The sequence below is a fragment of the Myotis davidii genome, unplaced genomic scaffold (genome assembly GCF_000327345.1).
Source record: "Myotis davidii unplaced genomic scaffold, ASM32734v1 scaffold394, whole genome shotgun sequence".
In the NCBI taxonomy this organism is placed as follows: Eukaryota; Metazoa; Chordata; class Mammalia; order Chiroptera; family Vespertilionidae; genus Myotis; species Myotis davidii.
This window is the reverse complement of record NW_006287548.1, coordinates 2990151-2998854: the sequence shown is the minus strand read 5'-3', so window position 1 is coordinate 2998854 and position 8704 is coordinate 2990151. Positions and strand designations below refer to the sequence as shown.

Sequence of the window (8704 nt, the reverse complement as noted above, 5' to 3'; positions counted from 1 at the left end):
GCCTGACACCTCTGGCGGAGGCGTCAGGCCTGGGCAAGGGGCCGATCAGGCGATCGGAGGGTGATGGGGGTCTACGCCTCTGGCCGAGGCATCAGGCCTGGGCAAGGGGCAGAGCCAGCAATCGGAGGGGTCAGGGGGTCCCCTGCCTAGGCCTGATGCCTGGGCCAGAGGCATCAGGCCTGGGCTGGGGGCAGAACCAGTGGTGGGGGGAAATGAGGGTCCCCTGCCCAGGCCTGACGCCTCTGTCAGACGCCTCTGGGCAAGGGGCCGATCCTGCGATTGGAGGGTGATGGGGGTCAATGCCTGAGGGCTCCCTGTATGTGAGAGGGGGCAGGCTGGGCTGAGGGACACCCCCCCACACACACACCCAGTGCATGAATTTCGTGCACAGGGCCCCTAGTATTCTTATAAAATTTGTGTATCATGTGGGTGTATATCTTTAATAGAGTACAAAGAATTTTAGTTTAAAGTAAAAACAAAGATTTCAGGTTCTAATGTATCTTTCGGCTTCAATCCATTTATTTCACCCTCCCTAGCAGAGGATCAGTACAATAAGTCAGTTAGCCATCCAGATGTATCAGATACTTGATATCTCATTTAAATTCCTACATTGTCGTAGAGCACAAAGTTCCATATTCTTATTTGCATTTCTTTTGACCACTGAAGTCTGACTCATCTTTTAAAAACACAAATATGATTACATTTCTTACATGTTCATCTCCCCCAAAGTCCGATGCCTTAAATCCCTCCATTATCTTTCCATTGTTTTAAGCTAAAAACTAAAAATTGTAACATGACTTAGAAAAGTGCTGCATATTTGATCCATCCTGATGACCTATTTCACCTGCATGCCCCAAATCCCCACCTACATTCTTGCTGCTCCAGCCCTGCTTCCTCCCCCTTCCCCATAAATCTAAGCCAGATCCCCTCCTATTAAAACTGAAACCTTTACTTTAAAGAATTGATACCCCTAGACCACCTCCCTGAATGGCTTGACTCCTCAGCTCCTAAAGACCCATGAAAGCTCTTTGCTCAAATGTCATCTCATCCTTAAGGCCTTTCCTGACACCCACTTAACATTTGAGGCTCTGTCCCCACTCTGGAACTCTCAATTCCCTATTATCTATCTATCTATCTATCTATCTATCTATCTATCTATCTATCTCTTTGTCTCTTCCTCTAAAATCAATCAATTGATCGATCAATCAATAAGGTGGGCATAGTGGGCTTGAGTGAGAGGTGATATTTCAACAAAGACTTAAAGGAGCTGAGGGAGGGAGAAAAGCATACTGCAAGTTGAGGAGACAGCAGCTCAAAACAGGAGTGAGCCTAGCAGATGCAAAAATCAGTGAGGGGGCCAGTGTAGCTGAATGGAATGAAGGAAGAGATATTGGGAATAGATTAAAGGGGGCAAAAGTAGGAGCAAGGTTATGTGAATGTTTTTCTAAATTTTCCTCAAATGTTTCTATTTTCAATGCATTTGAAATTTATTTTAGCAAGGGTCTAACTTTGCTTTCTTTAAGATACATAGTCAGTTATGCTGTCTTTTCCCCCACTTAATTAAAATAATATCAGGTTTCTTCATATAGTTGGATCAATTAGTACAATTTATATTCTCGTCCTCAGATCCATGGATCAGTTCTTGTATCTATACTAAATAATATAGTTAGGGTGATGGTATAGTATGTAGAAATATAAAGTTGCTGTCATCTGAAATGGGGGAGACTATAGTGGAGAGGAGAGTAAAGTGAGGGGGGATGTTTAGATTGAGATATCTCTTAGACATCCACTGGAGATGTTGAGTATGCAGTGGCTATTCATGTCTGGAATTTGGGAGAAAGTCTATTGGAGATACAAATTTGGAAGTTGTTAACATATATGGTTTTTAAAGCCATGAGATCAAATTAGATCACCAAAGGAAGTGTGTAGATGAAGAAGAGAGGAGAGTTGAGGACAGAGCACTGTGATATTTCACATTACGAAGTTGATGAGAAGAAAAGACAGCAAGAGCTACTGAAAAAGAGTAATGAATGAGGTAGGAGGAAAACCAAGAAAATGAGGACTCCTGAAAGACAGGTAAGGAAGTGTTCCAAGGAGGAGGGCATGGTCTACCGTGTCAAATGCTGCTGCGAGGTCAAGTAAGAATTGACCTTTGGATTTAGAAATAAGGAAATCATTGATGACCTCATAAATACATTGTGGGACACTGGTAGTTGAAAAATCAAACTAGAGGCAATTTAAGAGAGAATGGAAGATGAAGAATTGAAGATACTACATAATAATTTTTTTCAGAATGTTGTACATACAGGGAGCAAAGAGATTGTCTTAGATGGTAGAATGACTCAAGAGAATGTTTTGTTATAATGGAAAAAATAAAGCATGTTAGTGTACTGAGGGAGTGAATTTGTAGAGAGAAAAGTTGGTGATTTGATATAAGAGGGGAGAATTGTTGGAGCGATGGCACTCAGCAGTTTAGAAGGAATGGGGGCTAGAGCACATGTGGAGGAACTGACTTTAGGAGAGTGGTATCTACTCAACATAAAAATATATACAAGGTGCATGACAAAGAAGTGACAGGCTATCCTGCTTTTCGCTACCCCAAATTGCCGACCCCTTTAAGCAAACAATTAAATGTGCTACAGAATAATTGCTTCTTTTCCGGACTCTCCTTGAATTCTGTTGAAAGAATCACATTATGCCAAAAAATGATTGTCTATTTGTTTGTTATTAGATGGGAAGTCTCCGTGAACAGGGAGTTCTCTGCTTTCTTTAAAAATCTTTTTTTTTTTTCATCTGCAATATCTCAAGATGGTAAGAGGCTTTAAATAGTTTCTGAATAAAGGAGTGAAAGGAAGTTATATAAAACGGAACTTGCCTGACCTTAAACTAGTCTGCCCTATTCTATGCTCTTTCAGATATGACATCATAAACCCAACAGCTGCGCTTAGAACCCCTAGTATCTGACCTGAACGAGATGACCCAGGGATTTCCTGTAGTCATCCCTGAATGTCTCTGCATTCTTATTTCTAGATAGTCAAGTGTGTGTGTGGGGCGGGGAGGGCAGTGGAGGAATTTCCGTTCCTATTATTAGGTGATTGACTATCAACTGAGTAGTTGGAAAGAGCACAGAGAACAAATGTGGGGTTGTTTTATTGCTATTGTTTGGATACTAAATTTAATATATGATTTAACATTTTCTAAGACTCCTCAATGTCATATCTGGTAATTAAAGATTATTACAACCTCTCATAAAACCCTCCTTTATAACAGGCTCTCCATCCAATACCCAATTGGTCCAGTGGAAACAGCTGCCATGAAGGCCTCCAAACGAATATGTCAAAGGATGTCTCAGGGTCAACAAACTGATGCCAGCAGCCCACATCATCAGGTGAGTCCAAAAGGGAAAGGGGCCATTGTTAAGGCACAATTAATCTGGACCATCCTGTAATGACGCAGTCAGATTCCGTGAATCATTCCCTGGTTTGGGGAATATGTTCAAGATGTTCTGTGATCAAGGAAAAATCTAGGGACATATTTTTTTAAAATATATTTTATTGATTTTTTTTTACAGAGAGGAAGGGAGAGAGATAGAGAGTTAGAAACGTCAATGAGAGAGAAACATCGATCAGCCGCCTCCTGCACATCTCCTACTGGGGATGTGCCCGCAACCCAGGTACATGCCCTTGACCGGAATCGAAGCTGGGACCTTTCAGTCCGCAAGCCGACACTCTATCCACTGAGCCAAACCGGTTTTGGCCTAGGGACATATTTTTAAAATAACTTTTTAACTTCAGTCAAGAAGTGCTACATATTTATTATAGAAAATTTGGAAAAGTTATAAAAGAGCAAAGACTAAAGTCAAAGCTATAATCAATCCCTAAAATAACCATTGTTAACTATTATAATCTTTCCTGCTAACATTTTTAATATGATTTATATCATATTGGGTGTATAGTTCTTTATCAATATACTAGAGGCCCGATGAAGCCCCAGCTTCATCCAGAAGGTCGTCTGGATGGTTGTCTGGAAGGTTGTCTGGGTGATCGTTCTGCTGTTTGGTCTAATTAGAATATTAGCTCTTTATTATATCGGAAGTTATGTTGTGAACATTTTCATTGCCAATAAGATTCTTCAAAAACAATCTGAAAGGTTGTATAATTTTTATTTAAATGAACTTAACATTATTGAACACCTCTGTTATTTGGTATTTGGGTTATTTCTGAATTTTTTCTATATTCTAAAAATTTACTATCTCAATAGAAATAAAACAAACAAAAAAGGAAACTATCAACATTGGGTTACTTTGTAAATAATTCCATATGAGCTAAATTGATGGTTTTATAAGATCATATAGAAATGCAGTTTGGATAGAAAAAAATATTTAATAGAGAAAACTTGTTCTAGAATATTGTTTTTGTGCCCAGAAGCAGGACTTCATTTTGGGGGGTATAAACCCAGAGTAGGATTGCTGGGTCATATTTAGGTCTAGTTTAACTTTTTGAGGAACCTCCATATTGTTTTCCATAGTAGCTGCCCCAATTTACATTCCCACCAACAGTGTACAAGGGTTCCCTTTTCTCCACATCCTCACCAACATTTGCTATTTTCTGTCTTTTATATAATAGCCATTCCAGCAAGTGTGAGGTGTCACTCATTATGGTTTTGATTTGCATTTCTCCAAGTGGTGTTGAGCATCTTCTTATGTACCTGCTGGTCATTTGTATGTCTTCTTTGGAAAAATGTCTATTTGTATTGCCTGTTCATTTTTAAGACAGATTATTAATTAGGATTTTTGCCATTGAGGTATGGCATATATATGTATATATTTTTATCTATGTGGGATATCTATAATAATAAAAGGGTAATATGCTAATTAGACTGGGTGTCTTCCGGACCTCATTCCGGATGACCTTCTTGAGGAAGCTGGGCCAGAGGGAAGCCAGCCCTGGTTCTGAGTGCCTGCCGGTGGCCCGAGGAGGGAAGCAGCCTGGGTCCCGGGTGCTGTAGGGAAGCTGGTGCCGGCAGCCGGGGGAAGGAAGGCCTACTCTTGCATGAATTTTCGTGCATCGGGTCTCTAGTATGTATATATTGATATACGTGTGGGCTATATGTGTAGGGTATACATACACATGTTTTTCTCAATGAACTCTCAAAACTTTGTGCTAGTTCAAACTGCTGTCTTTGTTTTCAGTGGCCCCCTGGTACCTAGGGCATGCTGGGTTCTGCCAGCGTTCCAAGATAAGCTTGCTTCCTATCATTCTATGTTCTCACTAGGGCACCCTGGGTATTTTATGTAGTTGCTGCTATTGTGAATAAAGGCCTTTCTCATTTATATCTTTTTCTTAATTATTGGTGATGGCATATTACAAAGTTATATATTTTTGAATAGTTATCATTTAAAGACAAACCTTTCTGAATTCTCTTAATAATTTCAAATATTGGCTTAGGTTTAATCTCTTGTTTCTAAATAAAAAATTAAGTGGTCTGGGGAAAAAAGATGTTTTGGTCTCTTTCTGTACAGTACTTACACCCCTCATTTCTGTTTCATGTCTCCATTCCTGAAAGACTCCAGATCTGTCAGAACAATATGAATAATGCAAGAGATGATGGGGCAGCTTCTTTTATCTTAAATGGGATTAGATTTAACGGGGGCATTTCCCTAGTGTTTCTCCATTAAATATTATGCTGCTAGTTGTTGGTTTGAGATTCTTTTCAATGAGGAGGAATTCATTTTCTTTTCCTGTTTTTTAAGTGTTTTGGTATGCAATCAGAAGTCATCGAATGTATTTATTTTAGATACCTTTTTAGCATCAATCAAAATTATCCCATGTTTTCCCTTATTGGAAGCATTCCATTAGCAAATAGAATCCTTGATAAGTAAACATCCCTGGCATCGCTGGAACTAAAAGCTGTATTTGTTTGTAGTGGATTATGCTTTAAATCCACTTCAAACTTGATCTGCTCATGTTTTAAAACTTAGAATTGCAACATGTGAGTTAGAATAGTCTCTCTCTCTCTCTCTCTCTCTCTCTCTCTCTCTCTTTCTCTTTTTCTCAATATTATCTTTGTCAGTTTTGAGTATTTGAGTTTTGGTGGGTGCATTAAGCAGCTAGTCATTTTTCATCTTGTGTTGTATTTAAAACAGTTTATCTTACATAAGTACTATTTATTTAACAATTGCCAGAATCCAAGAGTAAAACCCTAGAACACTGGACCCTTAATGATATTTCAGTAAATTTTTCTGGGTAGAAGTATGAATGGAGAGTAGGCCTTGTGACCACCCACTAACGCGCAGCCTGTGCAGCTGCCTCTGGGATGTTCCTTCAGGTCTGTGTGCACTTTCGGCATCAGCTCCGTAAATGGAGCCACTCAGACACCCCTCAGAGCACCTGGCGTCACTTGGCCACGAGCTGGAATCACATGTGTGAGGACAGAGGGAGAGCTGCTCTATTTCCTGCTTCCGAGAAAAGAGGAAGAAAAGCCATTTCACAATGCAGAATGTTGTGGGGTTTTTTTCACTTTAACATGTATTTGTTCTGAGGGAAGAAATGTTAAAGAGGTTTTTCTGTTTGAGTTTTTCTTCTTTATTTTACTTTCCTTTTACTCCCTTGGATCTCCTTTTCATTGTTAAAGTTGCTGCAGCCTATCTTTCTTTGATTAAAAACAAGCAAACATCTTTAACAGTATAAATAACACCTGAATCAGGTTGGCTTACAGAAAGTTAAAATATCACAGGTAAAGGTAAAGCCCTTCTCAACCACAATTCTCAACCCAGGTCTGGCCCCTAGCTCCCCAGATGTAATCTGTTTGAGTTACACTTTGCAGACTTTAGTCTATGCATTTTCAAAAACGCATACATGACTAAGTATTTGCAGAATGTACACTTTTAAAAAACCAGGAAGCATTTCGAATCTACTTGCTGAAAAAAATTTCATTGGGAGAAGGTCATGGAGCGTAGCCACAGCTGCTTACAAATGTAATGAAATCCAATCTCCCATCCAGATGTGTGGGCGCCAAAGGCTGGTACATGGTGCCCCCGGAGCCAGAGCCAGCCTGGGTCAGGTCAGGACTTGCACTTGGGTTGCAAAGTGTGATGTGAGAGACAAGGTTTTGTGGGAGAATTCTAAATGAGAGCAGAGCTGACTATTATTAACTCAAAGAGAAGTGATGATGCGAAGTACACATCCTATTTGGCATCAGTGAGTGGAAAGACACAAAAGTTTAAGTAGAAGGTGAAAGATAAAAGTGAAAGATTTATTGAGCCAAGAGAGAACAAGTGACCCAACTGCTTTGGCATATGCTTTTGCAGAAGGAGGTGTCCTGGGCAGCAACTTAATTTGAGCAAAAGACTATTATGACTTAATTTTAAAACCTAAAACTCGCCTGGCCGGTGTGGCTCAGTGGTTGAGCATCGACCTATGAACCAGGAGTCACAGTTCAATTCCTGGACAGGGCACATGCCTGGGTTTCAGGCTCGATCCCCTGTATGGAGCATACAGGAGGCAACAGATCAATGATCTCATCATTGATGTTTCTATCTCTCTCCTTCTCCTTTCCTCTCTAAGATAAATAAAAATATATTAAAACAAACCAACAACAAAATCTAAAACTCTTTTTTACGTTTAAATCTCTTTAAAGGAAATTTTTTAAAAAATATATTTTACTGATTTTTTACAGAGAGGAAGGGAGAGGGACAGAGAGTCAGAAACATCGATGAGAGAGAAACATCGATCAGCTGCCTCTTGCACACCCCCTCTTGGGGATGTGCCTGAAACCAAGGTACAAGCCCCTGACCAGAATCGAACCCGGGACCCCTCAGTCCACAGGCCGACGCTCCATCCACTGAGCCAAACCAGTTAGGGCTAAAGGAAATTTTTATGTAAAAATAATATTATGTGACTACTAGGGGCCCAGTGCACGAATTCATGCACCTTGAGAGGAATTGTGGGCCACGCGGCGGCAGTGGGCACAGGGGCGGGTCTTGGCCCATCCTCCGGGCCCCAGCCTGGCCCCTCCTCTTGAGGCCCCCCAGTCCCCCGTCTGCGGGCAGCCCTGCTCCCACATTCTGATGGAGCCGACCCCACTCGCACCTGCTGATGGCGCTGTGATTGGGGCCGGTGCTGGGCACTGGCAGCAGGTGTGAGCGCCTGGCAGAACCAAGGCACACAGGAACAAAGAATTTTCAGTAACCACCAGAGGCTCACCCCGATGACAGCAACTGGTACGAGGCTAACCCAGATAACAATGACTGGTGCCCCACCTTGGTCTGGCAGCCCCGCTCACCTGTTCCACCATCCTGCCACAGCCAATGCCCGCCATATTCTGCGCTTTGCCACCTGCTGCCGATGCATGTCATGTTTCACACGCACCCCCTGGTGGTCAGCAATGTCATAGCGACCAGTTGTTTGGTTGTTTGGTTGTTCCACCGTTTGGTCTATTTGCATATTAGGGTTTATATGTATAGATACTTTGAGCATATAAACACTTAGATGACATAAACCCAAATATTAGTCACATTTAAAAATAGTAACTAATGAAATTTAAAAATATATATATATATCATTATCATGTTCTTATAATGAATTTTTAGGAATGTGGATTAAATTTAAACCAAAAACTTATTTTCTCTGTTTCTTGCTTCTTCAGGCCACAGTCAGCATTAGAAATGAACTGTGGAGGACTCATGAATATATTTGCGCTCCAT

At 40.9% G+C, this 8704-nt stretch overlaps 1 protein-coding gene across 1 annotated transcript in view; it reads left to right on the top strand.

Moving 5' to 3' along the window:
* Positions 1-8704, top strand: part of DYTN (dystrotelin) — a 48305-nt gene that overhangs the window by 27034 nt on the left and 12567 nt on the right. The gene's annotated exons all lie outside the window — the stretch shown is intronic.